The sequence below is a fragment of the Canis lupus genome, chromosome 17, assembly GCF_048164855.1.
Source record: "Canis lupus baileyi chromosome 17, mCanLup2.hap1, whole genome shotgun sequence".
NCBI classification, from domain to species: domain Eukaryota; kingdom Metazoa; phylum Chordata; class Mammalia; order Carnivora; family Canidae; genus Canis; species Canis lupus.
In genome coordinates this window covers 5,201,611-5,216,288 of record NC_132854.1, presented here as the reverse complement: position 1 = coordinate 5,216,288, position 14,678 = coordinate 5,201,611, and the positions used below count along the sequence as shown (strand labels likewise).

At 37.5% G+C, this 14,678-nt stretch overlaps 1 protein-coding gene and 2 long non-coding RNA genes across 9 annotated transcripts in view; 1 reads left to right on the top strand and 2 right to left on the bottom strand.

The window, feature by feature from the left end:
• The window catches only part of NALF1 (NALCN channel auxiliary factor 1), a 625,228-nt gene that overhangs the window by 101,809 nt on the left and 508,741 nt on the right, over positions 1 to 14,678 (bottom strand). The window lies entirely within an intron of this gene.
• LOC140607846 (uncharacterized) overlaps positions 1 to 14,678 on the top strand; it is a 46,607-nt gene that overhangs the window by 1,760 nt on the left and 30,169 nt on the right. For 3 of the 5 annotated variants that reach the window (XR_012009756.1, XR_012009755.1, XR_012009754.1), the window contains exons 2-3: positions 842 to 1,141; positions 11,269 to 11,787. This is a non-coding gene — a long non-coding RNA (uncharacterized lncRNA). Of the gene's footprint in view, positions 1 to 294; positions 399 to 841; positions 1,142 to 11,268; positions 11,788 to 12,553; positions 13,212 to 14,678 lie in introns of those variants that run through there. The other 2 variants (XR_012009757.1, XR_012009758.1) reach the window with 2 other exon arrangements.
• Positions 5,332 to 11,427, bottom strand: LOC140607847 (uncharacterized). Its single transcript, XR_012009759.1, has 3 exons — positions 11,353 to 11,427; positions 7,062 to 7,101; positions 5,332 to 5,578 (listed from the first exon to the last, which is right to left on the bottom strand). It is a non-coding gene; the product is annotated as an uncharacterized lncRNA (long non-coding RNA).

Genomic DNA, 14,678 nt, shown 5'->3' with positions numbered 1-14,678 from the left:
AGAGTCATCCCCATTTCGGGCCTGTTTAGTATTCCCATATGCCCTTGTTTAAAAAAAAAACAAAAAAAAAAAAAAGTGAATTCCTGGGCCTGGCCCATGGAAATTTTGGAGTGGAGCCTGGGAATATGCATTTGTAAGAAGCTCCTGTTTAGAGAAACCAGGCTTTAGTGGGCACAAACCCAAGCAAACCAAAGAATACAAAGCATCTTGCTGGAAAAGCAATTTTGTTTAAAGACTTGGAGGAAAGACTTTTTGATTTTATATAAAAATAAACACAGATATTTTCTGGCACAGGGTGCAAGTTTAGCAGAGAAATCGAGAGGGTTTAAGCTCATCTTAGACCACCTGACCTACTACACAGGACTGACAGGGTTTCCTCTACCTTCTTTTACTGCGAGGTAAGCCAGTGTCTGCCAGGCACTGTCATCAGGTCTGCCGGTGGCTGCTCAGTTGTCCGTCTAGTTAACCCGAGGGATTTCCACTGCCAGTCTCAGCCCACTGGGGGCCTGGCCAGTCTCAGAACATGGGGATGGAGGAAGTGAAGGAGGAAGGTGACACTCCTACCATCAGAGCTCAGATACTGTTTCTTCCTTTTGACTTGCATTATTTTATTTAATCCTGATACTCTTTGAGGGCAATGTTTTCCCATTCATTATAGCTACATTGAGCCTCATGATACATAACTTGCCCATGGTCACATGGTCATGAAATATCAGATCCAAACTTCAAACTCAGACCTATATCCCATACCAGCTGTAGAACTTTGTAGAAGCTAGGTAATGGTGGTGGCAACAAGCACAATAATAACTAAAATTTGTTGACAATTTTCTTCATTTCACAGGTATTTATTTAGTGTGTAACATGTGCTGGGTACTCTTCTGAACATTTGCCACGTTCTAACTCATAGAATCCGCACCAATGCTATCTCCCGGACAGGACTACTGGCATCCTCATCTTAAAGATGTGGAAACAGAAACAAGAGTTCGAGAAACATGTCTGAGGTCAGAAAGTTGTCATCCCTGCCCTGTGTCTCTTCAGGCACATCTCTTCAAAGTCTCCCATCCTTGCAAATGAGTGTCTCAGGCACTGCCCCTGGAAGATTCCTCACTCAACAATACAACACACCATCTTTTCACCCTCGGTAAGAGACACTGGAGATCCTTCTCACTGCTGTTCTGGCTCTCTTGCTCTGTTGCTTCAAACCTCTCCCAGATTATTGAAACAGGGGGGGTAGGAGGGAGCAGAGGAGGAGGAGGGAGCAGAGGAGGGGATGGGGAAGAGCAGGAGGGATGGATGCTCAGCAGCAAAACAAACATATGTATTGAATTACTTTGATTTTGAACTACATTATTGTTTTTTTTTTTAAATCAAATGTTATAGTTTTCTTTTAGAACCAAACCCTATGGACATGAAATTCACCCTCATCTGTCAAAATCTGATTATTTAAAGAAGCACTGTTTTAAAAGTTTCTCAAAAGTTCTTACAGAAAATACTGGTTATTTCAGTTCCACTTTGGAAGTTGGTATTTTGAACTCTCAGTGCAAATTCTGAGACAAACTTTGAATTCCTTTAAAATGCAAGAGCTTAAAGAACCAAAGAAAGTAGCTTGCCAAAATATATTCTGAAAATTATTAAGCAAAATACCAGGAACACTCAAAACATTTTTTTAAAACATTGCCAATTTGGCTCTATTTCCATTTTTATGTACATTTTCTTATCTAATTTAATAAGACACGAATTAATGAAAGAAACAAAAAATTGCACAATATCATCAAATTAATAACAGTCCCCCAAACTGTATTTTCTCTGCCAAGAAACACTGCCAATAGAGTCCTTGTAATGCATCCAACTGCATTTTCAGTTGTAATCCATTATAGTGTGGGTTTTTTTTTTTTTTTTTCATTTTCTTTGAACATGTCAGAAGAACAACTGGAAGATACCTAGACTTAATGCTATTAAAAAGGAATTACAGTTAGGGGGCACCTGGGTAGCTCAGTTGGTTGGGTACCCGACTTGGTTTCGGCTCAGGTTGTGATCTCAGGGTCATCAGGTTAGGCTCCACTCTGGGTGTGAAGACTGCTTAAAAATCTCTCTCTGCTCCTCCCCACCCCCTCTCTCTCTTTCTCTAAAACAAACAAACAAACAAAAGTTACAGCTAAATTTGTTCATAGTTTAATTTTGTGAGGCTGGCTACCTTTTAGAAGGCTATCTGGTGAATATTCATCAGTGAGACCAGAACTCTGAAAGTAAAATAATATGCTCCTCGAGAGCGATTAAGAGAGGAACCAGATCTAAGATGGAGATGCTTTAGTTGCTAACTTTGTCACTAACATTGCTCCAGAAAAAATCATTTCTGTAAAGCTCTTCAAGTTGGTTTCACCTACACTGAGGAACATCTTAAGAGAAAGCATTTCACTTTAAAGTGATGAGCAAGGGTATCCACTGATACCTGGATTTCACTCTCTTAACGAATAGGTAGTAAGGACTGGCTTGTAACACAATCTTCCGGATCACAGCACGAGTATAAATGTTAAGGTCTTTACAGGGGGAGATAGGCAATTACCAGGTAAAAAGTGAATAAAGATAGAATCTTAAAGAATGGCAGGAGCTGATCAAAACAAGGTGAAGTGATTGGAAGTGTTTGCAGATTAGATTTCAAAGGAGGGTGGAGGTCCTTAGTTCAAGGGCTCTCCTCCAATGTCAAGGACAAGCCACCTCTGCAAATGAGCAGCGGCAGGTGTTAACTCCAGTTCACACTCAGGCAACAGGTGTCTGGGGGAAAGTTAGAAAATTCATGCAGCATTATTAGCCACCCTTAGACCCACATTCGGCCAGAGTATTATTTTTCATGGATTATTAGACCTCTAATAGAAAATACAAATGAGGGATCCCTGGGTGGTGCAGCGGTTTAGCACCTGCCTTTGGCCCAGGGCGCGATCCTGGAGTCCCAGGATCAAATCCCACGTCGGGCTCCCTGCATGGAGCCTGCTTCTCCCTCTGCCTGTGTCTCTGCCTCTCTCTCTCTCTCTCTCTCGACTATCATAAATAAATAAAAATTTAAAAAAAGAATTAAAAAAAAAGAAAATACAAATGAAATTCTTGTTGTGTAGTATCCTCGACCTTCTCAGTCTGTATAATGGGTCTCTTGCCTGTGATTTTATTGTGAATCTCCTCTGGGCTTTATTATAACTGTTGGTTTTCCTTTGTCATTAAATTGGAGGCTCTGTGGGGAAAAAGGATCATGTCTTTTCACTGTTCCTACCTCCAGTGTTGAGGACCTGGAAACACAAGATGAATGTTTGTTAATGAATGAATGAACAGGAATGAATGAATGAAAGAATGAATGACTTAATGACTGCCTTGATAATGAAAAGAAACAGTGTTTTTCTCAATTTCCTAGTAAAATCATTGAGGTCTTGTACAGTTCATCTACCCGAGTCTTACTGCCTTGTCTCTAAAATAAAGTATATTGCTGAAATTTATTCTGTGTCTGAAACTTACAGAGGAGGGTATCTGACCTCAGGATATTAAAAGGAGCAGGTAACTTTATCTTTACATTTTACCCAGGGACATAGCCAGAAATCCCCCAAAGGCTAGATTTTGGAAAGTGTAACTCACAAGGAGAAAGGGGGAAAGAAATCAAGGGATCTCAGAACTTCTATAGAAAGGCAATGGCCACCAGCACAACTGAGGAACACTCTGAAAGCAGTCCAGCCTGGGAGATAGAATCCAAACTGGAATTAAACTTGTTTAGTGCATAATTTCCTACTTTAATAATCAGACTTATTTTTATATTTTGGTAATGACTTTTGAAGTTATCTAACAGATGGCAACATGGAACAGACTTAATGAATTATTGCCGAATGGATTATAGCCACATGGATATGAACTGTGCATACATTAGCAGAAAAACGAGAAACAGGGCACATTTATAAATATCTCCATGGATCCACACAGGTCAGACAATGATATCCAATTCTCTGAGGAATTATTGAACAATTAAAGGGAGCCCTTATTACAGTAAAAGCCATCTGTTATCCACCCAAACATGTCCCCAACTGTAGTCAAAACTTCTATATTTATGCACTGGAGCTTGGGCAAATCTAACAGATCAGGTTGTGAGTCAAGAAACATATATTTATACACACACACACACACACACAGACATATATTTATTTTTTTCCACTGAAAGAACCTGAAGCTTACAGAGAAATTACAAAAAGCGTATAAAGGTTTTTCATATACTATTCACCCAGCTTTTCCTAATGATAATGATGCACATAACTGAAGCACAATTCTCAAAAACAGGTAATTCACTTTGGAATAATATTTTTAAATAAATATAATAGCTTATTGACACCTACTAGTTCCCCACCCACCCCCCATCATCCTTTTTTTCTGCCCTAGGATCCAAGCCAGGGTCCCACCCTGGATATTGTTATTATCTGTTCATCCTCTCCTTCTATCTGGGAGGGTTCATTCTTCCCTCATCTTTCATGATCTTGACACTCTGGAGGAGGACCAAGCAGGTTTTCATAGACTGTCTCTCATTTTGGCTTTGCCTGTTATTTTCTCATGCTGTAGCACAGAAGTGATCTTTTGCCCACCTTTGTCTCAGGCTCCGCTGGGATGTTCCCTGTCCTGCCTGAGAATCAGCTATTTCTCAACAAAACCCTGGTTCTTGTTCTTAGAGAACAGCATCAAGAAAAAGATTACAGCTAAGAACTGGAAATGGAGGAATGTGCGCTGGAAGGGATATATTTACCAAAACACTGTAAAACAAACTTTTTTTCTCAAAGTCGATATTAACTGTGCTTTCGATTAATAGTGATTAATTCAATAGCAATGAGTACGTTATTAGCTTGTCTTCGCAGTTTTTACATCTGGATAACTATATAATAGTAGTCTCAGCCCGAGCCTGAAAGATTTAGACCTACAGGTCATGTCAGACAAAGGAACCTGAGCCTCAGCTTCACATGAACCCTAATTTTATTGGGATGGAAAAGATGTGAGGGGAGTATTATTTTCTCACACAGCACAGCAGTGCAGATAGAATGGGGCATGCATGGATGAGTGGTATGCACCTGCGTGCCTCTGTGGTGGAGGGGCAGGGTGTGGGGCAGACCCTGGGATCTCCTATGATGGATAGGAGGCAAGATGATTTCAGCCTAATTTAAAAATGTTTGTTATTGGAGGGAAATGATCATTCTCATTCCAGAATAGAAAGAGTAACATGAATGTATTCCTGCCAAGTTCTTTGTGAGAGAAAGAAGAGCTGCAAGGTTTGTTATTGTTAACTTTTTAAAAAAAAATTTATTTATTCATGAGACACAGAGAGAGGCAGAGACATAGGCAGAGGGAGAAGCAGGCTCCATGCAGGGAGCCTGATGTGAGACCTGATCCCAGGACCCCAGGATCACGATCTGAGCCAAAGGCAGATGCTCAACCACTGAGCCATTCAGGTGCCCCTGCAAGTTTTGTAAAACTAATTCTTGGATTTTTTCACTCTGGAAGTGCCAGACAGGCCCAGTTGGGCTCAAGACTCAGAGGATCCTCAGTCAGGTAGCATCCATGTTGCCTATAGCAAGAAAAAGGTATTTCTTAGCTTACATAAGATCCCACCCCTCACAGGAACTTCCAAAATGTTTGCAGGAACTGAAGGTCAGTATGGGGTAATGAGTTCCCCAAATCTAGACAGATACCAACTGAGTCTACTCTTACACTGCCCAGCAAGGATTGGGGATCTGAGCGTTACACTATTAAACACTAGCACTCTAAATAATTAGAAATCCTGGTTACCCAAGGTTCCTGCTCTGATCATTATTCATGCCATAGCTCTGCCATGTATCTCCACTTAGTTAGGAAACCAGTACTAAAATTGATCTAGAAAATTCCAATCCAAGATAATGACATGATAGGAATATATCCCTTGCATTTACAGCCATGGGCCCAAATTTTAATCAGATGTGCTTGTAGTTTCGTTAAACAAGGTGAGTTATTTACACTGTTGCTTTAATTAAGTTCATTTGGACAACTAGAATGATTCATACTAATATCTGCATTATTCCTAAGTGACAGGAAATGAATGTACACATATACTTTCTTTTTTTTTTACCATATTCAAAGTATTTATAATCGGTTATGATAAAAGATAGAACAATATTATTTTCATCTTAAGTTTTAACTGTAAGCTAAAACTTCATGCTGTTTGAATATTTTAGCAGTTGCCACTTCCTTATTGACACATCATGGAATAAAATATGAAAATATTGCATCCAAATATCAATGAAAAACAATGCAACTAACTGAATAAATAGATTATTTAAGTGCCTAATATTCATGCTGGTTTACCCTCCACGGGCAGTTTTAAAACGTATTAGCTAAAATAAGGTTTTAGCAAGAGGAACAGATTAACTTTTTTTTTTCTTTCAGATTAACTTTTCAAGTGTTTGTTTGTTTGTTTCAATAAATCCCCCAAAGCTAGAAGGATAAATATCCAGAGCAGTCAAAATTCAGGTGCAGATTAAAAACCTTAATTCTTAGGTCACAAACCTTTCTTACATATTCTTACATCTTTAAGGTTAAACTATTACAAAACAAGATGCCAGCATTCAAGGTTTGAGATTTCCCTGAATTCTTCTCCCTTTTAAATACAGTCTGTGGTGTGAACTATTTTCCCCTTGTATACAGACTACCTATGAAATTTAGCAGAGGCTGGTGGGTTTAATGCCTCATCCTGATCCCTACACACATTTTGGTGGTTCTTGGACTTGTGTTGCAGTTTCCAGCCTGCAATGTGCGACATTCATCCACGTGTCCCGTCATTTGTGTACTCACTAATTCAAACCCGAGGACCACCAAACACCATGATGTGAAGAATTAAAAAGTGAAAAGGTAAAAACCATACAAGGTGATAAAATGTAAAGCAAATATAAAAATTACTGAAACAAGACACACCCAGTAACATGAGGCACTACCTTTGAAATATTGCCCTCCCCCAAAAGTGCTCTAAAGGCAGAGAACCACACTTCTGCTGTAGATTCGCCTCTGATATGACTTACTGTGTGAATGTGGAAGGGTCACTGAACCACTCGCCTGCATCTGTCACCACAAAAATGAGAACATTATATGGGATTACATTTTTATAAACTTACTGATATATATATATATATAGAGAGAGATATAGATATATAGATATATAGATATACATATATATAAATATATATATCAAGATATATATAGATATCTTGGTACACCTACATAAATATACACAAATATATACATAGTTACATGTGTATGTATATACATATATATACACTTATATGTATGTACATATATATATATATATACACACATATACACACTTATATAACTACATCTTGGAATGAAATTATTCCCTACAAGTTATGGTATGACATTATTGTTCTTTTGCTCATTTCTGAACTTCTTCAGACCACTATTCTTATAGTTTATACTTAACAGTAGTTATTCTCACATATTTTGTTAAAATAAAATTTATATATAATAACAACAAGGAACACCCTGAGACTGTCATCCTGCCAGTAGTGGCAGACAAGCTTCTAAGAGACCAATGCTATGGCCACAAACAACCAGAAAAGTTAGGTGGAAAATCTACTCTTGTTTACACCACCAGAGAGTAAGCATGGATGTGGGGATGTGAGGATCCCAGAGCTTAGAAGCATGAGCCGCACAGAGGTCAGCCCTTCATTTAAAACACTTGCTTTCTTGTCTGTTTTTGCCTTGAAGCATTTGCTGAATTATAAACTATGGAATCATGAGCAGAGCTGAGCAATAATTGCCAAAAATGGTGCTGCTGGCCAGGTTTGGGCCATAGGCCATGGTTTGCCTCCTTCTGGTCCAGAGCCTCAAAGGATCTTCTCTTTCTTACTGAACCTGATTTATAGAACATACTCCACATCCTCGATAACACTCATGATTTTCCTTTTTTTAAAATTGTTGTTCCTTATTTTATTGTAGGCATCATGGTGGATATGAATTGGGACTTCGTGATGGTTTTGATTCACATTTCCCTAATGACTGACAATGTATTTTTTCATATGCATATAGACCATCTGTAAATCTGCTTCAAAGAACTATTTATGTCCTCTGTCCAATTTTGTTTGTCTTTTTGTTGTTGAGTTGTGGGAGATTTTTGTATTCTGGATATTGAATGGTTATCATAAAATTCAAACAAAAATAGCTTGACAAGTTCAAATGACCCAAACCAAGAGAGAAAATTTAACAAACTGTACATGTATGTGTTATGCACTTTTCTGTAGGTATATGATAGAGGTGTGTATATATGTATATACATATATATAAAATAAATCAACTACAGGTGTATAAGTGACAAATAAAAACATTAGGATGTTTGTACCACAAGTGGAATTACCCTGATTTCCTCTTTTCTCCTAATTTGAGACACTTGTTATTAACGATATAGAATCAACATAGCCTGACCCATTTTCAATCTATTTTCTGAAGTTCCCGAAAGCAGTGATACTGCTGGACTCAATATCATTTTCTATCTGTTATTACAAACTCCAAAGTAATGAAGTTTCCTTTTCCAACATGGCCTTTCTGCTACCCAATTACATAACACATTATCGAGCTAATCTTTTCTTGATGTTCCAGATTCATGAGGGATTAGCTGTTCTCTTCAATAAACATTTTCCCTTGTGAGCAACTGAATTTCAAAAAGAGGAACTCAAAATTATGGCAGATAGTATCTTTTAAAAGACTGAGGTTTTTTTCTTTTTTTGGGGGATAGATCTTCAGGTAGTTAAATTGTCTAAATACTACTGTATTTTAAGTAACCATATATTAATTTACTTTCTTATTTTATTTTTCACTATCAGGATCCTTTTGAAAAATAAGTCAAAACACAGCCTGTTCTTTATAGTTCAGTTTCCCATTCAAGCTTTACAAATAATTTAGAGATATACCCACAGTTTCTTATGGCCATACACTTTTTTTACCATGTCATTTTATCCTATATAACTCAAGAGAGATAGTAATAGTGATTGCAACTTTAAAAATCAAATTTGGTTACAGTAACATATTTAATAATGCAGATATTACACACAGGGGAGCATCCCCCTTCTCTAGTTAGATGTGTTATGCTCATATCTAGCTTCCCTTTTATGCTTCAACTATGACAATTGGTTCCTCAACTTTGAATTTGAGGTACTAATGAACATTAAGATATGAATTTTGAAAATTAAAAATTGAAATTTAGGCCAGAAGTAGAAAAATATATTTTTACATTTAGGAGTCATAAATACAGATGGAGCTGTGACCAAAAAAAAGACGCATTTGCTGAGACCATGCAGAGAGCAGAGTAATTGCGGTGCCATAAATTTGCACTGCACTTTAAGGAACTTTGAGTGTTCAGAGTGTTGGACACGAGTTACCTCAATTGATAGTGACAACAAACCATAGAATTAATTTTAAAAATATGAAGATGCCCATTTTATAGTGAAACAAACTACGGCTTGAGAGATTTAATGGAATCCACTATAAATGCTTAAAATGCAGATCCAAGACTAGAATTCTAATGTTCTCATTCTTGGTCTACTGCTCCTTAAGAACCTTGAATGATAATTACACTTAGAGGCAGGAGGAAAATCCAATTAAAGAAGACAGAGTGAAACGAGAAAGGGGATCCATAACATGTTAGTAAGCCAAGGGAACCCAGTGTCAATGAGATGGCAGTGATAAGAATGTCAATTGCCAGAGTGAAGTCAGGGCTTTGTCAACTTTGTAGCCCTATGCAAATGTCGTCTCATATTTATCACTATTGTTATTATTCCACGAACATACTAAACACCATTAGGTAATTATGAGTACAGGCTAACTCCTGGAAAATAAATGTAGAAGTCTTCCAAGGTCTTATTGGAGGTCTTTTGTGAATATAAAATGATAAGAACTCAGATGAAGTCCTTCAGCATGCAGGTGATAACAAGCTATTAAAAGGAATGTGACCAGTGGTTTCCGAACTACAGTTGGTTGAACAAAATTAACCCTCCAATTCAACCCTATGCCACTCCTCCAAGTCATAGCCTTACACTCATCAACTGGGTGGTCATAAGTCAGCAAACCATACTATCTCCTATAGGTGGGTCTCTACAATGTGTCCAGCACATTGTTTAGGGACCAAACATGCTTTTTTTTTTTTAAGGCATTTTTTTTCCTTTACCATTTTTAGGTGAATTACATTAAGAAAAGCAACATAATAAATCATAAAATCTCATATTCCTCTGTTCCATATCTAGGCAGAATTTCAGAGTAACAATTGTTTGGAGATAAAAATGAAATTAAAAAGTTGGTTGCCTATAGGTTAGTGAGATTTTTAAAACAAATGGCATCATTATATCCATATCTTTCACTTATTTATCCAAATATTAATTTTATTTATTCCAGACTAAGCTTAAAAATTTCCAAGATTTTCTAATTTATCCCCTTATCCTGCTTTAGATATTGATACAAAAGGATATAACTTGTATCCATGAAAATTGGCAACTCTGACACACAGAAGTTGGTAGAAAGAAGGTGCCTGTATCCTTAATGGCATCATTGAGTTGCTGACCAACCCATATTTTCTCCCTGGATACTAAATAGCAATGGAAAAGAACAAGACATTCCTACAAAGAGCAACATAGATGAATCTTACATACTTTACATTGAGTACAAGAAGTCAGGTACAAAAGAAATATATACTGCATATTTCCATACATCTGAAATTTTAGAAAATACTAAAAATAATACAATGTGAAAAATATAAACAGTAGTTGCCTCTGGAGGTTCAGGGCTGACCTGGTGTAATAAGAAAGAAACATTCTAGTAGAGAAAATATTCAATGCTATGAAGAAGTATAGATGACATTGGTATACACATTTGTTAAAATTGCATCTCTAGGATGCATGCATTTTGAAGTTTGTAATTTTTATCTTAAAAATCATAAAAACAGTAACAAATTAACCAAACAGGAGTGTGGGAAGTGTGAAATAAAAGTGGCAAGATGTTAATAACTGTTGAAGTTGGGTGATGGATATCTGGGGATTCATTATTCTTATTCCTTCCTACATGTTTAAGATTTTTCAAAATTACAAATTAAAAAAATTAAAAATGATTACATATTAAATAATTGAAAATTAAATAAAATTTAAAAATTAACAACTATGATTAAAATATTATCTCAAATTAATTATTCATTATACCCAAAAAAGTTTTTGTTCTTTTTCTCAGATTAACTTCCTTGAAAATAAAGAGAAACACTGGACGGGCCAAACATTAAGAACAAACCAAAGAACCCATGCTGAGACCTCTCACATTGACATAAGACGGATATTGGAAGGTGGTTATAGAAATGAATCTCCACTCCCCATCTGTTGCAGACATACCATATAGCAACCGTGGAATCATAGTAACAGTGGAATCATACAGCAACAGTGGAATCATATAGCAACAGCAGAACCTTACAGCAACCGTGAAACTCTATAGCAACAGCAGAATCCAAGTCAAAGCTCACTACCATGGTCCACAGTTGTGTGTATGTGTGAATAATGGCAATGGTTTTGCTATCATTTAGTATCAGTGGTGATTTAGTATCAAGGATGAAATCTGGTATTTCAATGATTGGTAAATAATGTTGCATGGATTATCATTTATAATGATAACTTATAACTTAATCTTATAAGTTTTGGAGCTCAGGGAAAAGGCTCTGATCATGATCTGTCAACAAGAGTGACCACCACCACCACAAAAGTGAATAACATCTTATTTTCAACCAATAACTGATTGGAAACACCATCTTACCTGATATTTTTACCATGAAAATTAAGAATTTAAAGAATACTGTGTCCTTGCCATGTTCAACCTCACCTGAAAGCCCTGAGTTGACATTTTTTTCTTAATGACATAATACTGTGTTCATATGTGTGTCTGTTTCCTTGTAAAGCATACACTCCCACCCCTTACCAAAGCCATGCTACATCTGACCTCTTAGTCACTTTAATTATTAACGGGCACACCTGGGAGGAGGGGTGGCACCACAGACCACTTGTTCTCAGCCTTTACTGCCTTAAGAATCCTCCTGGGGAGTTTAGAAATGCCAATGCCTTGGCTGAACCCCATTAAATCAGACCCTCTGGGGTGAGCCCCCCAGAGTTGTCAAAGAGCCCCAGATTATACCACCATGCAGCCAAGTTGGAGAACCAGTAGCTTGGAGCTTTTGTCCTGTTTTGTGCCCATTTCTCCCCACTAATCAGAGAGAATGTTTTGTTTTCTGTTGTTTGCTGTGACAACGAAAATTATTACCTACATTAAGAAAAGGTGTTATTTCTGGAGACAGAGATGGGAGGACAGGACAGAGTGGAAGGCTGTGGTTTAACTGATTCCATTTGGGCACCAACCTCAGAGTAGCAGCCCTGAAGCAGGTAGAATATATTCACTTCAAGAGAGGATCATTTTTGCTCATTAGTTTGACTGATTCATTTGGATTATATTTACATGATTTTTTTTTAATTTAAAGAAAAATCTGCTGGAGTTATGACAGCAAACATTCAGTCTGATGACAGAAGATAAGCTGGTAGATGGCTTCAGTCTTAGACGCCCCCACCCCTGACCTCCTCATTCTCTGCAGCACCACAGAGTCCACTCACTCTTGAACCACTGGGAGAATAGATACTCTTTAACGCAAATAGTATGGCTTCATGTCTAATGGCCAAAAAGAAATCTTCCTTCGCTTTATACTAATATTTTCAGTGGACATATAAACTTGCTGTGATTAATGACAATTATTTAGAAGTGATATATTACACTGTAACCTATGATGAAATTTCTAACTATCATTAATGATATTGTGATTGTCTTCTGAGGCACAGCTGGTATTATGAAATATGTCATCTTACATCCTTGGTATAACACTAATGTGGGGGAGGTAGTAAATATGGTAATTGTGCTGCTTAATGCCATTGTTTTTTCTACATGGTGTCTTGCTCAGGGAAGCACTGGGAATATCATTAGATTTCTACAACCCACTTCCTCTATTTTTCCCCTACCTTGTATCTGTGCTCTCCTTTGCCATATTTCTTTAAGCGCCATAACCACCATAACCAAAACTGTAAAGAGGAACTGAGAAATATTTGTAACCATATGAAATATCACCACCAATTTCCCATGGATTATCAATAAAGAGACACTTGAAGTTTCCAAAAATTACTGAAAGCAAGACATGAAATGATGATTCAGAACAAAGGAGATACCAGCACCCAGTCATTTGATGACTGAGAAAAAAATATTTAACATTAGTTGCTTTTATTATATCTATATCTATATTTTAAAGATTTTATGTATTTATTCATGAGAGACACACAGAGGCAGAGACATAGGCAGAGGGAGAAGCAGACTCCCCATGGGGAGCCTGATGCAGGACTCGATCCCAGGACCCCGGGATCACACCCTGAGCCAAAAGCAGATGCTTAACTACTAAGCCCCAACATTGATTGATTTTAAATCAAAACCAAAGGTTCTCCATTTTCCAATAGACAGTTACAAAAATAAATAAACAAATCCTACCACAGTTTTGGGGAAACCAGCACTCTCAGATATCATGGGTGAGCATCAATTGGCATACCCTTTAGGAAAGTGATTTGCAATACATATTAGGGAATTTTTAATGCTCGTACCTCCAATCTACTACCTCTACTTTTGAAAGTCTCTACTGAAAAAAAAAATCAATCCCAAATCTGAAAAGTATTTATTAACTAATAGATTTATGCAAAATTGTTTACAATGGCAAAAATGTGGTGTGGGTGACCCATCAACCGTTTTCCTCAAGCCAATACTCAATCAAGCATCCCCATACATTCCTTCTCCTCTTCTCTGGAGCCACCAGCCTCTTCACACTTGAATCCTGCCTTATCTGTCCATTTTTTTAATTCCTCCCCCACCCCAATTTTTTGAGGTGAGAAACTGGATTGACTTCTAATCCAATTTAAGGCATGTAGACTACAGACCAAATGTCTTGTCTACTTGTGTATCTATCTTTTACAACAGCATTGTTTCAGTAGAAATGGGTCCATCACTTAACTCTCCTCTTTGCTAGTCAAGGAGTTCACTATAGTGAGTCATCATCTCATTCATTTTTGTATCTGCCTAGCCCTTACTGTTTCACCAAACTGTTGATGAGTGAATGAACAGTACAAGCCGGAGCAAAAGGAGCTCTTTGTTCAGAAAAAGGCTTTCTCTGAGTACAGAAGGGGTTAGGGATCATAGACTACAATAAGGTCTCCAGGATGACTGGTTTCCTCACATCCATTGGCTTCTGGAATTCTTGACCACTTAAATGAAAGCCAGAAATACTCCTGCTTCTAAATGCCAAAGAACATGATCACTTTCGCTGGACATTTCTCAAAGCTCTGAGAGAAATCCTGAGGCAAGGAAGACTCAGACATTGTCAAGAGAAGGCAGAGTTGATCTGAGTCAGGAAAGCCTGAACTGACGTGTAATGAGATGGTGTCACCCTGATAAGAGGCTAGCACACATGTCTGTAGTAAGAACAGTAAGATCTGGAAAGATCCTCCTTGCCTAGAAAGGCAAGGAAAGATCTGGAAAATCTATTCGGTTAGGGGGTAATGTTGCTGGAGCTTAGCATG